We start from the raw sequence: 16,707 nt of genomic DNA, 5'->3' as shown, positions 1-16,707 counted from the left end.
GCAATCAAGTCTGTTTTAGTCTCTAATGAGGTTCTAGAAGTTTCAGTTGCTTAAAGTACAGTGTCTAGTTTTTCATCCAATGAAGTAGGATGCGTAGGGAGAGCCTCTGGGGATGACAAAGACTGCAGTGGCGGAGAGGGTGTCCGAGATTTAGAGAGGGCCAGTGTCCGAGGGTGTCCGAGATTTAGAGAGGGCCCGTTGTCCTGCGGTGCACAGATGACCCAGGCGTAGCAGGCAGTCACATGTGAGGCAGTGCAGCAGAGCGACGACTGCTATGTCCCAGGTGCCTTCCCGGAGGCAGCATGTCTCTGTTCTCGATCTCTACGGGCACAAGGGATGTGGATAGCAAATAAAATGTCAGTCTGATGTAGCCGATGCAGCCTGCGCCTATTGGGCATTAGGCGGATGTGTGACGCGGTTCAGGTCCACGGGCCAGATTGTGTCTCTCCCTGCATGCAACGGGTCACTGCTCCAGCATGGCTTATGCATTATTATAGATGGTGGATGGCCCTTTATTTTGGAGGTTTCCCCAAGATAACGAGGCGATGTGGCAGAGCTCAACTAAAACATGTCCACATGTTGGTGTCTCTAGCCACACCCGAGAACATCTTCACTTACAGCAACATATTATACCTTGGCCTGCACTAGGTAAGTGCCATGGAGCTTGCCACAACAAAGTCAGTTCAGGTACACTTTGACAGTGCTATGGGCTTGATACAAGTCTCTCCTCAGCACAGACCACTTGGACAAAATCTGTGACAAGTGCCACAGGCTGCAGCAGCAGAGGTGGTAGAAGCACACATGGCCAGTTTTATGGCTTAGCAATAAAGTTTCTTCAGCATTGCAGACTGTTCTGGCACACTCTGGCCACAGTGTAACACTAGAGTCAATAAGGGATCTGCTCTGCCACTCTTTGGCATTGCTATGGACCTTCTGTCAGTGGTTACCAGGCCCAAGCTGAGAGTTTGTGAGTTGCATGTTCAAGATTCTCTGTTAAGATGGACCCTCAGCACCATGGTTACCTGCTCCTGCCCACATATATTGTCAGCTTCTCCTGTAGGGTTGCCTTGTTCCTTTCCTATTCACAATCATTCCTACAACCACCATTTATTTATTTGTGTTCCATATTTTGTCTAGAGTGATGATTTTCAGAACAGGATGGCCATCAAGTTGTACCATTCACAAAAGAGGCACAGTGAAGTGTGAGCTTTGTGCACCTGCCATCCAGACTCACTCCTGACAATGATCAGAAAAAGAGTCAAAAGGCTGACCATTCCCAAGGATCTTTAGTACACTAAGAATAAGGGACTGCAATCCCTCCCTTTACCCCATCATCCACCAAATGGCAGTACTCAGGTACTAGCCCGGTGCAACAAAAGGGCCTTATTGAATTTCTTTTTAGATCCTGCCTCTTCTTTCCCCACTTTAGTGCATATGCCCTCTCCCTCCAGTCCACGGAATGTCAGCACACACACCACTGTCTGGCAAAGTGAAGTCACCTCCATCTTGTGTACACAGACAGGCCCAGGTCACTATGGATGGAATGCTTGAATTGATCTTAGCCACTGGTAAATGCTTGATGATGCATTCCAGTCTATCCTTTTCACCCACCATACCACTGTAGACAAAGGCCCGGCTCATGCAAATAAGTACTGACCCTGACCCTTCTACTGGACTGTCCCAATGTGTTGGAAATCGCCCTTCTTGCAGAGTTATCCCCAAACCTTTTGCCTTTGCCCTACTGTTTTTGACTGTGCTGCATTTAGTTTTTGCTGGCCTTAGGACTCTGGGCACTTAACAACTGCTGCCCAGTGCTAAAGCGCAAGTGCTCTCTGCCTAAATTGTATTTACTAGTAAGTCCCTAGAAAAGTGCACTATGTAGGCCCACGGTCTGTAAATCAAATGCTACTAGTGGGCCTGTAGCACTGATTGTGCCACCCACACAAGTAGCCCTATAAACGTGTCTTAGACCTGTCACTTAATTGTCTGTGTATACAGTTTTAAACTGCCAGTTCCCTATGCCTGGCCTAAACCTTCCCTTTTAACACATGTAAGTCACCCATAAGGTAGGACCAAGACAGCCCTATGGGCAGGAAGCATGGTATTTAAGAGGTAGGACATGTACTGGTGTGCTTTATCTGTCCTGATAGTAAAATACTGCTAAATTCGGTTTTCAGTATTGCAAGGCCTATCTGTCCCATTGGGTAACGTGGGGATTGCCTTGAAATATCTGTAAAGTGTTGTTTCCCACTTGGAGCAAATTGAGATAGGGAGTTTAGGGTCTCTAAACTCACAATTTAAAAATACATCTCTTGGTGAAGTTGGTTTTTGAATTGTGAGTTTGAAAGTGCCACTTTTATAAAGTGAAAAGTACAGATGACGAACAAAATGCTTAATAATACAAACATTTACCCCAGTCACAAAGGTCTGTGTTTAATCTATCGGTTTTTTTACCCATCACGCCACCCCAGTTTGGACCTAGCCATATGCAAATCAGTCTTGACACTGTTCCCATGGGAACAGTGCATTTAAAACAGCCAGGCTGGATCCTCCCTGGACCAGAATCAAGCATCCTGGGACCCGTTTCGGGGTATCACCCTCCCATCAGCCAGGCTAGGTTGAATCCAGTGGTGCAGTGAGCATGTGACCCACGTTTGGGCATATCCTTGCCACTAAGGATAACAAATGCAAAAAGAACAGATAATGGATGGAATGCTGAACAATGCAAACATTCGCCCCCAGTCACAAAGATCTGGGTTTAATCCACGTGCTTGCTATACCACCAGATTCAAGCTAGCCTGGCTGATGAAGGGTGATACCCTGAAACAAGTCCCCAGGTGCTTGTTTCTGACTGCACGTGCCAAGCTACCAAGGGAGTGAGCAGGGGTTATTTTAGCCATGTGATTCCCTTACCCTGACTAAAGTGAGGATCCCTATTCGGACAGGGTACTAACAACTAGAGACCCCATTTCTAACACAGGGGCCACAGGATCACCCTCTAGTCCAACATCTTTGCCTTCTCAGACTTGATGCATTTCTGAACTCTGTCCAACAGAGGATGTCTTGCTATTGATAAGCAGAGTATTGCCTGTGTCCCACGAAGCCTACTGCTGGGTCCGCTCCATGCCTCCCTGACTTTCCAGGAGCCGGAGCAACCCCTGCCCCACTTATAGAATTTTCTGAAGCCATGCGCCTCATTTTTGGGCAGTCCGACCCCCTTGTGGCACCTTCAGGGCCTGGGGAGTCGGAGGGGGGCCCTTCAGGTTCCGTGCCGGCAGCTCCAGTTCCAGCCACCGAGAGTCCCCCTGGATCCGCGCCGGCACCAGTCGCACCACTGAGACCTTCCCTGGTGCCAGCGCAGTAGTCGATGCTCCCGAAATCGGCTGGACCCACAATTGACATCGACCCGGTCATGATCCACAACGACCCGGAGCTGGAACGGCATCATCCAACGCCGCTTCCGACTTTGATGGGGCCTAGCCACCCCAGGTTGGATTCTGACCCTTTTTTCTATGGGTATGAATGCGAGGAAGGGTTGGAGGGGTCACTGGACCATTATGAATACCAGCAGGACGAACCAAACATGGACTGAGCTCAGGAATTGGGCAAGGCCAGTGGTCTTGATGCCACCCCAGACACTGACATGCTTTCTCCTCCTACCATGGCTACTGCCTACTCTTGCGGTCAGGACTAATCTTCTGATGTAGGTGGTTCGGTCCGGAGCGTCTGCTTCCGAGCCTCTCCTTCCATTTAATGAAGCCCTCACCGATGTCCTTCTGGGATACCTGGTCCAAACCCAGGTCAAGGGCTCCTGTGAATAGGACATTCGCATGCCTCCATCAGCCTGCTCAGAGCGACCCTAGATTCCTCACCGAACACCCCACGCATAAAAGCTTGGTCATTCAGGCATCTTCGTCATCTGGCACATTCCCTTCTGCTCCCCCGTTTAGGGAATCAAAAAGACTGGACCATCTTGGGAAAAAGATGTTTTCTTCCTCCAGTCTGGTATTGTGTTGGATGAAAACCGCATGCCTCTTGTGTCGTTTTACCCAATCTTTGTGGGAATGGTTGCACAAGTTCTGCCGCAGATCTCAGAGGAGGCCTGTGAGATCGTCTCCCAGGCTGTTGCTGACAGAAGAGATGTGGGCAAGTTCAACATTTGATGTGGGCTGGTTCAACATTTGATGTGGGCTGGACACGACGACTCTCTAGGTGGATTGGTTGCGTCAACAGTGGCATTATGACGCCATACCTGGTTGAGAACATCTGGTTTTTCGGGGTATGTCCAGCAGACCCTCATGGACATGCCCTTTGATGGCTCTCATCTCTTTGGAAATAAGGGGGACTTGGCGATGGAGAGATTTAAGGACTCCCAGACTACAGCTCTGCCCCTTGGACTTTCCACTTGCCCTTGTCCCCAACAGTCCACCTTTCGTGGCCACGGGAGGGGCTTCCTGCTGCCTCTCTTCCCTAGCCACTGTGCCAGGCATGCTGTTCGGCCTCTGCGTGGCCAGGGACGTGGAATCCTACTTCTCGTGGGACAGGGAACCAGAGGTCTGCCGAACCCACTCCTGCCACTTCTGCAGCCTCCAAACCTTCCTAGTCTGTCCCCCACCTCCTGCCAGTTGGCGGCAGGATATGCCATCACCTGCCCCACTGGGAATCCATCACGACGACCAGGTGGGTTTTGCAGATCGTATGAAGGAGCTACTCCCTCCCCTTCAACACTTCCTCTGCAGCCATGCCTCCATCTTTTGGCCACCTGACGGAGGATCACTTGGCACTTCTCCGGAAGGAAGTTGTGGCTCTCCTGGCCAAGGAGCCATAGAGAGGGTTTCTGCGCTAGAGGTAGGCTGTGCTTGTTATTCCTGCTACTTTCTGGTGCCCAAAAAGGACAAGGGCTTACGTCCTATCCTCGACCTCAGAGCCCTCAAACTCTTCCTCAGGTAGGAGAAGTTCAAAATGCTCACCTTGGCTTGGATCTGCCTTGGACCCAAGAGACTGGATGGTGGCGTTGGACTTGAAAGACGCTTATTTTCATATCCCCCTCTTGCCTGCCCGGAGGTGTTACCTATGATTCGTAGTAGGGCACAAGCAATTTCAGTCTACCGTGCTCCCCTTTTGCCTTACCAGTGCATCTCGGGTGTTCACTAAAGTGATGGCGGTGGTTGCAGCTCATCTGCGCAGGTCGGGGATTTCACTTTTCCCCTACCTTGACGACTGGCTGTTGAACGCGGACACGCCTCAGAAAGTATTAACAAAATAAAGGAGGATGAAGTGGTGAGTAATTGGCGCTCCTACTCCCAATATTAGTTTTCTTTTTTTATTTTGTATACACGGTGCACAAAACTAAGGTGTCCACCCCCCAATGACACCTACCAGATAAACCGTAAGGTTTATCTAACAATATCAATTAATAAGTAATGGCACACATGTGATTTTAAATCCCTACCAATTCTTTTGAGTATACATCTAACAGACAATGAAACAACAATTAGGGTAATGTCAAACATGAAATCCTTATATGCATTTCATACATTATTTATTCCTTCGAAATTAAACCAGTTCCAAGTTAAATCAGTTCCAAATTAAACATCCTTATGGATCTTCATAAAGATAAATCATATTCTTCACAGTCCTTAAATTGATTTAATGTATCCTGACACAACAAAAACCTCCAACTCGCTTGTCCATATATTTGTGTCCAAGAAAAACAGAACCTTCAATTCACTTGTCCTTGTCCAAGAAAAACAGAACCTTCAATTCACTTGTCCTTGTCAACACGTGTTTCATCCAGGGGAGTGCCCCAGGGATTTCATCAGGACTACCTAAAATAATATTTACATATATAATAAATCATTTACATCAATATTTCTTGTCTTTTGACCTTATTATCCCTCGTGTGAACTCAGAAACCCATCTCGTAGTGAGAACCATGCAAGTTACTATTGAACTTATTTATGTGATGCTCTTTGTCGTGAACCATTGTGACTTGGTTAAATAGCCCCATTAAAAAACATGATTAAGTAACAATAAATAAAATTAAATTAAAATAGGCCAAATCGAAGTGCAAACTAGATCATAATCTATTTAATATCTTATACTAATGTTAATAGTGAGCCTCTTGTGTAACGCATGCTCAAAGTAATTTTAAGAGAAATTTCCCCAATATGTGCTAAATGTCCGTCTTTAATCTAATGTATATTAACAAGTCCATAGATTTTACCTTAATATTTCTCCATAACCGTATTCTTCTTTAGTTTTGCAAATGTTCACTCTTTATTGAGAATCCTATTCTATCTGCTCGTGCAGTGGAGAAGAAAATTCTATTTGAATTAGTTCATACGTTTTCTATGTTAACAATTCTAATTATAGTGTCCAATTAAATGTCTAATATGCTCACCTATTTTTGTTTAGATGTTTTCCTCCCTTTCCTCTGTTTCGTAACCTTGTCTATTTCTCCCTCCTGAGGTATCTGCCGTAAAATAATCCATATTAGTAGTCTCCCTAACCCTAATCTATCTAATGTACTCTCCTATGTATGTTAGGTTTTGTATCTTACTTTAAAGAAGTTCTTTTCCTTACAGCGAGTACGCCATCGTAGAGTCTAACCGAAGTTTCCTAAGCGCGTTCTATTTGAACACGCCAAATTAGTACTAGACACTAACAACGGACTACATCAGTCCGTGCATCTGAATAAAAACATGTTATTTCACTTCCTCGTTTCTTTCTTAGTATGTGAACATAGAAAACAGACTAAGATACCTCTGTATATGTCAGTGTAGATCATGTAATATTTACAGAAGAAGTAAATGCTAAACAGCACATATTCATAATAAAGTGTCATTTGTTTCTGTTAGTAACTAGCCATGTTTAATCTCATGTTATAATAATCTGCAACATAATTTTATCTACATCACCGTTCTGTCCATATATCCAGTATAAATTAGAAGATTCTTCTAAATATATCCCTACTCTTTCTAACCTGGTTAGTGCCGAGCACGCCCTACATCTAAGATGAACTCTTATCTTCACTCTTAGTGTAAATATATGAATTTATTTCCCTAAATCATATGGACCAAAGATAAAGTCCCTTAATTCTCCTCACCCATTACCCAAATCTTATAACCATGAACTCTAATGTTCGATATAAGTGTTTTATCAATAAATTATTTATAATATTGAGTTAATTTCTAGTATATCCTCTAGTTTCAATATTATACAACTGTATATCCATCCTCCTGTTCCTCTTCTGACTATATTACGTTTATCGATCACCGAGAAAATACTCTATCTCATGATCCGTATTTAATCCTTGCTCCACAGCACCTAATCTCATAATCCATATTGATTCTCTTCTTTGCAGGGCCAATTCCCTATTACCACCCAGTGGGTTTAGTCGACAGTGCTCAAAACCATAAAATTTAAATTCTTTATATATCCCCTGTGACTTGCACATCTTCATATGAGAGGCTATCGGATATCGTTCATCCTGTTGTCTAATTGCTCTCCAGTGTTCCATAATCCTAGTCTTAAACGGACGTATCGTACTACCTATATATATTTTTTCACATTTGCAATTAAGCATATAGACCACATATTTAGGATTGCAGTCTATATGCGATTCTATGTCTATTTTGTAACCACTCCTATCATAAAGTTATTTTTTAGCTTGCCACGCCCATTTACACACTGCAGATGAACCACACTTATAAAAACCTCGATTCCGTGTATTAAGCCAATTTAGCTTCGCCCCCTCAGATGGATAGCTGGGACTTAGGATATTATTCAGGGTGTTCCCTCTTCCTAATGAGGCTTCCGGTCTATTACCAATATATTTCTTAAGTGTCTCGTCTTGAATGAGTATCGACCAATGTTTCTTCATGATTCTTAGCAGCCTCTGAGAAGTCTCCGTGTAGTCTAGAACAATCCTCATTCTTTAGGTACTATTTTTCTTAATGTCTGTATCTCTCTGTATCATTGGAAGTAGTGTTTGTGAACAGGAAATTTTAAGAGCCTTATTATAAGATTTGCATATAATATTCTCCGAATAGCCCCTAACTCTAAATCTATGTCCCATGTCTTTAATGACCTTACGAAAGTCACAGTCTCTACTACAATTACGTCTTGCTCGTATCATCTTTTCCAGCGGTATAGCTTCTATCTGGTGCTTAGGGTGTGCGCTCGTCGCATGCAAAATAGTATTACACGCGGTTGGTTTTTGATATAATCTGCTCTCTATTCTGTCGTTCTCCACAAACAGCTCCACATCTAAGAATTCTATACTCTTATCACTGCATTTATGTATGAATCTAATGTTTACATCGTTCTCATTAAGATAATTACAGAAGCTATCTAATGCTGCCACGTCTCCTGTCCATAGCATAAGGCAGTCATCGATGTATCGCCCCAAATAGAGAATATGTGAATGCCATCTCGCTGCCTTTGAGCCCCACACCGAGTTTTCTTCGAACCACCCCATGAATAAATTAGCATAAGAAGGTGAAAACTTAGAGCCCATTGCCACACCCTTTTTTTGTCTAAACCAGTCTTGTTTTACCATAAAGTAATTGTTGTTGAGTATGAGATCAATCATACTCCCCAACATATGCGTGTAATCCATTAAACTCACTGATCTTCTGTTTAAAATATGTTCTATTGCTCTTAACCCACATTTATGTTGTATGCTGGTATAGAGTGCTACCACGTCTAGAGTCACTAAAATCATACCTGGTTCCCATTGGATATTTGATAACAGGCTTAGTACATGTTTAGTGTCATTAATATGTGAAGGTAAATTACAAACATATGGTTGTAAAAATATATCAACATACTCTGAGAGTCTCTCAGTGGGGCCCCCTATGCCCGAAACTATAGGTTTCCCTGGTGGAAATTCCGATTGTTTGTGTATCTTAGGCAGCGTATACAGACATGGAAATTTGGGGCGAAACACTTGCAAGTAAAGAAATTCATCCTCATCCAATAGATTATTTTCTCTCCAATTAATTAACATCCTATTCACTTTTCCTGTCAGGGCTGGTATCGGGTTATGTGGAAGCTTCTCATAACAACTAGTATCGCTTAATTGAGTAAAAATTTCCTGTTCATAATCTTCACGATTCATAACAACAATATTTCCCCCCTTGTCAGCTCTCTTAATAATTAAATCTCCATCAGACTTCAAAGCCTTTAATGCAGTGTATTCCTCTTGTCTTAAATTAGATCTCCTCCTTTGTTTACCCTTCATCTCCTCTTTATCAAAATCTCTCCACACTAGTTTGAGAAAAGTCTCTATATTACTGTCCATCGTCTATTTCGGTATCCAGGTGGATCTTCGTCTTAAACCGCTGGTGATATGTCTGTCCGATGATATATTCAGATCTTGTAATATCGAAGATGTTGTCACTGGGTCCTCTTCATAGTCAGTGATTGCCATTAATGCCGCAGTATCATGAATGTCCTGAATAGATAGCATGCTATATGTCTCTTTAAATTTTGGGTCTGTTTCTATATTTATCAAATGTGTATCGAAATGTCTTTTGAGTTTTAACTTTCTAATAAACTTAAATAAGTCAATTTTGGATTTACAAATATCCCCCACAAATGATGGACAGAATCCTAATCCCTTGTTTAACAGTGAAAGCATATCTAAGGATAGTTGCTTATCCGATAAATTAACTACATTATTTTCAAAAACAGTGATTGTATTTATGTCTTTTTGTCCCGTGATCTTGTCTTCATGCCCATATAGGTGTCGTCTTTTCCCTCTCCGTATCCTCCTACCCAATTTCTTTTCTGATTCACCTCCCAATTGCCCTGTTTTATTCTCTTCTATTCTTGTAAAAAATCAGATCCTGTACGTGATTCCCTAGTTTCAGTATCGATAGTATCTGTAACCACACTACATCTTGATGTAGATGCTGAGTCTATAGAATTGTTAGATTCCACTGTGGGGATTACATTTTTTATCAAATTATCATATTTATGTGAAAATGTGAACACTCTACCGTTTAGGTAATCTAGTTCGTCTCTTTTTAATTTCTTAGCTTTCCTTTGCTTAATTTCATCTTGAAATTTTAAAATCACATTGTTTAAGATTGCATAGTTTTTGTCAGTCGCTTACTTTAAATCCAGTTCACTAATCTCTTTCTCTAACACCTCTATGTCTGATTGTAGTTTCATAACTTTCCTTTCATCATTCTCTATTAATATATCCATCAACTTCATCGAGTTGGATTTGAGTTCCTCTTCCCATTTTATCAGTAGGTCCACATCTAAGTCCTCATATGTGGGGAAGATGTGTGACCTTAATCCTCTAGGAATCCTATCCATCTTTTTATACTGCTTCAATGTGGTTGCATCCCACTATCTGGACATCTCATTTTTCTTCAACCTTTCCAATCTTATAAATCCAAAATTGACTTATTTAAGTTTTTTAGAAAGTTAAAACTCAAAAGACATTTCGATACACATTTGATAAATATAGAAACAGCCCCAAAATTTAAAGAGACATATAGCAAGCTATCTATTCAGGACATTCATGATACTGCGGCATTAATGGCAATCACTGACTATGAAGAGGACCCAGTGACAACATCTTCGATATTACAAAATCTGAATATACCATCGGACAGACATATCACCAGCGGTTTAAGATGAAGATCCACCTGGATACCGAAATCGACAATGGACAGTAATATAGAGACTTTTCTCAAACTAGTGTGGAGAGATTTGGATAAAGAGGAGAGGAAGGGTAAACAATGGAGGAGATCTAATTTAAGACAAGAGGAATACACTGTATTAAAGGCTTTGAAGTCTGATGGAGATTTAATTATTAAGAGAGCTGACAAGGGGGGAAATATTGTTGTAATGAATCGTGGAGATTATGAACAGGAAATGTTTACTCAATTAAGCGATATTAGTTGTTATGAGAAGCTTCCACATAACCCGATACCAGCCCTGACAGGAAAAGTTAATAGGATGTTAATTAATTGGAGAGAAAATAATCTATTGGATGAGGATGAATTTCTTTACTTGCAAGTGTTTCGCCCCACATTTCCATGTCTGTATACGCTGCCTAAGATACACAAACAATCAGAATTTCCACCAGGGAGACCTATAGTTTCGGGCATAGGGGGCCCCACTGAGAGACTCTCAGAGTATGTTGATATATTTTTACAACCATATGTTTGTAATTTACCTTCACATATTAATGACACTAAACATGTACTAAGTCTGTTATCAGATATCCAATGGGAACCAGGTATGATTTTAGTGACTCTAGACGTGGTAGCACTCTATACCAGCATACAACATCAATGTGGGTTAAGAGCAATAGAACATATTTTAAACAGAAGATCAGTGAGTTTAATGGATCACACGCATATGTTGGTGAGTATGATTGATCTCATACTCAACAACAATTACTTTATGGTAAAACAAGACTGGTTTAGACAAAAACAGGGTGTGGCAATGGGCTCTAAATTTTCACCTTCTTATGCTAATTTATTCATGGTGTGGTTCAAAGAAAACTGGGTGTGGGGCTCAAAGGCAGCGAGATGGCATTCACATATTCTCTATTGGGGGCAATACATCGATGACTGTCTTATGCTAAGGACAGGAGACGTGGCAGCATTAGATAGCTTCTGTAATTATCTTAATGAGAACGATGTAAACATTAGATTCACACATAAATACAGTGATAAGAGTATAGAATTCTTAGATGTGGAGCTGTTTGTGGAGAACGACAGAATAGAGAGCAGATTATATCAAAAACCGACCGTGTGTAATACTATTTTGCATGCGACGAGCGCGCACCCTAAGCACCAGATAGAAGCTATACTGCTGGGAGAGATGATACGAGCAAGACGTAATAGCAGTAGAGACTGTGACTTTCGTGAGGTCATTAAAGACATGGGACATAGATTTAGAGTTAGAGGCTATTCAGAGAATATTATATGCAAATCTTATAATAAGGCTCTTAAAATTTCCTGTTCACAAACACTACTTCCAACGATACAGAGAGATGCAGACATTAAGAAAAATAGTACCCAAAGAATGAGGATTGTTCTAGACTACACAGAGACTTCTCAGAGGCTGCTAAGAATCATGAAGAAACATTGGTCGATACTCATTCAAGACGAGACACTTAAGAAATATATTGGTAATAGACCAGAAGCCTCATTTAGAAGAGGGAACACCCTGAATAATATCCTAAGTCCCAGCTATCCATCTGAGGGGGCAAAGCTAAATTGGCTTAATACACGGAATCAAGGTTTTTAGAAGTGTGGTTCATCTGCAGTGTGTAAATGGGTGTGGCAAGCTAAAAAAGAACTTTGATAGGAGTGGTTACAAAATAGACATAGAATCACATATAGACTACAATACTAAATATGTGGTCTATATGCTTATTTGAAAATGTGAAAAAATATATATAGGTAGTATGATATGTCCGTTTAAGACTAGGATTATGGAACACTGGATAGCAATTAGACAACAGGATGAACGATATCCGATAGCCTCTCATATGAAGATGTGCAAGTCACAGGGGATATATAAAGAATTTAAATTTTATGGTTTTGAGCACTGTCGACTAAACCCACGGGGTGGTAATAGGGAATTGGCCCTGCGAAGAAGAGAATCAATATGGATTATGAGATTAGGTGCTGTGGAGCAAGGATTAAATACGGATCATGAGATAGAGTATTTTCTCGGTGATCGATAAACGTAATATAGTCAGAAGAGGAACAGGAAGATGGATATACAGTTGTATAATATTGAAACTAGAGGATATACTAGAAATTAACTCAATATTATAAATAATTTATTGATAAAACACTTATATCGGACATTAGAGTTCATGGTTATAAGATTTGGGTAATGGGTGAGGAGAATTAAGGGACTTTATCTTTGGTCCATATGATTCAGGGAAATAAATTCATATATTTACACTAAGAGTGAAGATAAGAGTTCATCTTAGATGTAGGGTGTGCTCGGCACTAACCAGGTAAGAAAGAGTAGGGATATATTTAGAAGAATCTTCTAATTTATACTGGATATATGGACAGAACGGTGATGTAGATAAAATTATGTTGCAGATTATTATAACATGAGATTAAACATGGCTAGTTACTAGCAGAAACAAATGACACTTTATTATGAATATGTGCTGTTTAGCATTTACTTCTTCTGTAAATATTACATGATCTACACGGACATATACGGAGGTATCTTAGTCCGTTTTCTATGTTCACATACTAAGAAAGAAACGAGGAAGTGAAATGACATGTTTTTATTTAGACGCACGGACTGATGTAATCCGTTGTTAGTGTCTAGTATTAATTTTGCGCGTTCAAATAGAACGCGCTTAGGAAACTTCGGTTAGACTCTACGATGGCGTACTCGCTGTAAGGAAAATAACTTCTTTAAGGTAAGATACAAAACCTAACATACATAGGAGAGTGCATTAGATAGATTAGGGTTAGGGAGACTACTAAAATGGATTATTTTACGGCAGATACCTCAGGAGGGAGAAATAGACAAGGTTACGAAACACAGGAAAGGGAGGAAAACATCTAAACAAAAATAGGTGAGCATATTAGACATTTAATTGGACACTATAATTAGAATTGTTAACATAGAAAACGTATGAACTAATTCAAATAGAATTTTCTTCTCCACTGCACGAGCAGATAGAATAGGATTCTCAATAAAGAGTGAACATTTGCAAAACTAAAGAAGAATACGGTTATGGAGAAATATTAAGGTAAAATCTATGGACTTGTTAATATACATTAGATTAAAGACGGACATTTAGCACATATTGGGGAAATTTCTCTTAAAATTACTTTGAGCACGCGTTACACAAGAGGCTTACTATTAACATTAGTATAAGATATTAAATAGATTATGATCTAGTTTGCACTTCGATTTGGCCTATTTTAATTTTGTTTTATTTATTGTTACTTAATCATGTTTTATAATGGGGCTATTTAACCATGTCACAATGTTTCATGACAAAGAGCATCACATAAATAAGTTCACTAGTAACGTGCATGGTTCTCACTACGAGATGGGTTTCTGAGTTCACACGAGGGATAATAAGGTCAGAAGACAATAAATATTGATGTAAATGATTTATTATATATGTAAATATTATTTTAGGTAGTCCTGATGAAATCCCTGGGGCACTCCCCTGGATGAAACACGTGTTGACAAGGACAAGTGAATTGAAGGTTCTGTTTTTCTTGGACAAGGACAAGTGAATTGAAGGTTCTGTTTTTCTTGGACACAAATATATGGACAAGCAAGCTGGAGGTTTTTGTTGTGTCAGGATACATAAAATCAATTTAAGGACTGTGAAGAATATGATTTATCTTTATGAAGATCCATAAGGATGTTTAATTTGAAACTGATCTAACTTGGAACTGGTTTAATTTCAAAGGAATAAATAATGTATGAAATGCATAGAAGGATTTCATGTTTGACATTACCCTAATTGTTGTTTCATTGTCTGTTAGATGTATACTCAAAAGAATTGGTAGGGATTTAAAATCACATTTGTGCCATTACTTATTAATTGACGCCCCAGAAAGTAGTCTCCCTCCTTCAGACTATGGCGAACCTCCTGCACATGCTGGGGTTCACTATAAACATGTCGAAGTCACACCTGACCCCCTCTCAGACGCTCCCTTTCATTGGAGCTGTTCTGGACACAGTGCAGTTTCTGACCCATCCTCTCGATCAGCGAGTCCGGGATATTCAGGCTATGATTCCTATCTTTCAGCCTCTGTCTTGGGTTTCAGTGAGAATGACTCAGATGCTGCTGGGCCTCACGCCAGATGACACATGCGCGCTCTGCAGTGGGACCTGAAGTTCCGGTGAGCGCAGCATCAGGGAAATCTCTCGGACATGGTCCAAATCTCAGAGGGGACTGCAAAAGATCTGCAGTGGTGGCTTTCAAATCAGGATTTGGTCCTTCTCCCTTCCTCAACCAGAATTTTCAATGGTGACAGACGCGTCACTTCTGGGCTGGGGCGGACACATGGGAGAGGCAGAGATCAGAGGCCTCTGGTCTCCGTCGAAGTCCGGATTTCACATCAACCTGCTGGAGCTCTGGTTGATCAGACTTGTGTTGAAAGCATTCCTTCACTCTATCAAAGGGAAAGTGGTGCAGGTGTTTATGGACAACACCACTGCCATGTGGTACTGCAACAAACAGGGCGGTGTAGTGCCCTGGACCCTTTGTCAAGTGGCACTGTGCCTATGGACATGGCTGGCACATCAAGGCATTTCTCTGGTGGTTCAACATCTAGCAGGCCCTCCGAACGCCAGAGCAGATGAATTCAGCAATTGATGCATAGTCTATCACAAATGGCGTCTTGATTCAGAGGTGGCACAAGGCCTCTTTCAACAGTAGGGAGAGCCTTAGTTAGATCTGTTTGCCTCCATTTCCAAAGCGATTCTCGCTTGGCGACGCTTTTTGTCTGAAGTGGAGCTCAGGCCTCCTGTACGCCTTTCCGCCAATACCACTTCTTCCCAGAGTTCTTAAGAAAATCAAGAACGACTGGGCCCAAGTCATTCTTGTGGCTCTGGACTGGGCACGAAGAGTATGGTATCTAGAGCTATTGAGCATGACCACAGATCCTTTGATCAGACTGCCCCTTTGGGAGGATTTTCCGTCACAGCAGCAGATGTGATCCTTCACCTGAACCTGTCCAGTCTCCACCTTCTTGCGTGGAGATTGAGCAGTGACAGTTGACAACTCTTGACCTTCCACCCAAAGTCTTCGATGTTATCTTGGTAGCCAGGCGTCCCTCCCAAAATGGTGTAAGCCTGTCGTTGGCATAAATTTGTGGCATGGTGCACAGACAAGTCTGTTGATCCGCTCTCTGCCCCTCTTTCTGAGGTCCTTTTTTTAATTCTTTCCTTCGCCCATAAGGGTTTTGCCTTGGGCACTCCTAAAGGCTACTTGTCTGCTATCTCAACTTTTCTTAGATTGCCAGATCTACCTTCTCTTTTCAAATCCCCTATTGTGGGGAGATTCCTTAAAGGTCTTGCTCATTTGTATCCTCCCACTCCATTTATTATGCCCCAGTGGGACTTCCATCTTGTCCTCACTTTCTTAATGTGTGCTCCATTTGAGTCGTTACACATTTGTCCTCTGCGATTCCTTATGTTTAAAACTGTCTTTCTGGTGGCTATCACTTCTGCTCGCAGAGTGAGTGAGCTTCAGGTTCTTTCTTCAAAGCCTCCATTATTGTTTGTTCATCCTGACAAAGTAGCCCTAGGCATGAGGGCCTTCTTCCTTCCCAGGGTTGTCACACCTTTTCATGTGGACCAATCCATCACTTTGCCTACTTTTTCCGCACCCCCACGTCCTTTTCATGAGGAGAAAAGACTCTACTGCCTGGATCCAAAAATATCGTTGGCATTCTATCTTAATCGCACTAAAGATTTCAGAGTGGACGATCAACTCTGTTGGGTATGTGGGTGCGAAAAAAGGGAAGGCAGTGCAGAAGCGTGCCATCTCATCATGGGTGCTTCTCTGCATCAAAACGTGCTACGGTTTGGCAAAGGCATGGTGAGCAAAACAACGGATGGATTAAACCCAGATCTGTGACTGGGGGTGAATGTCTGATTTGTTCTGCATTCTGTCCATCAACTGTTGTTTTTGCAAGTGGGAAGGGCATGCCCAGACGTGGGTCT

The 16,707-nt window shown here is 41.7% G+C and overlaps 1 protein-coding gene across 3 annotated transcripts in view; it reads left to right on the top strand.

Moving 5' to 3' along the window:
* WDR59 (WD repeat domain 59) overlaps positions 1 to 16,707 on the top strand; it is an 813,082-nt gene that overhangs the window by 764,922 nt on the left and 31,453 nt on the right. The window lies entirely within an intron of this gene.

This window comes from Pleurodeles waltl, chromosome 12 (assembly GCF_031143425.1).
Source record: "Pleurodeles waltl isolate 20211129_DDA chromosome 12, aPleWal1.hap1.20221129, whole genome shotgun sequence".
In the NCBI taxonomy this organism is placed as follows: domain Eukaryota; kingdom Metazoa; phylum Chordata; class Amphibia; order Caudata; family Salamandridae; genus Pleurodeles; species Pleurodeles waltl.
The sequence above is the reverse complement of the archived record's forward strand: the minus strand, read 5'-3'. Positions and strand labels throughout refer to the sequence as shown.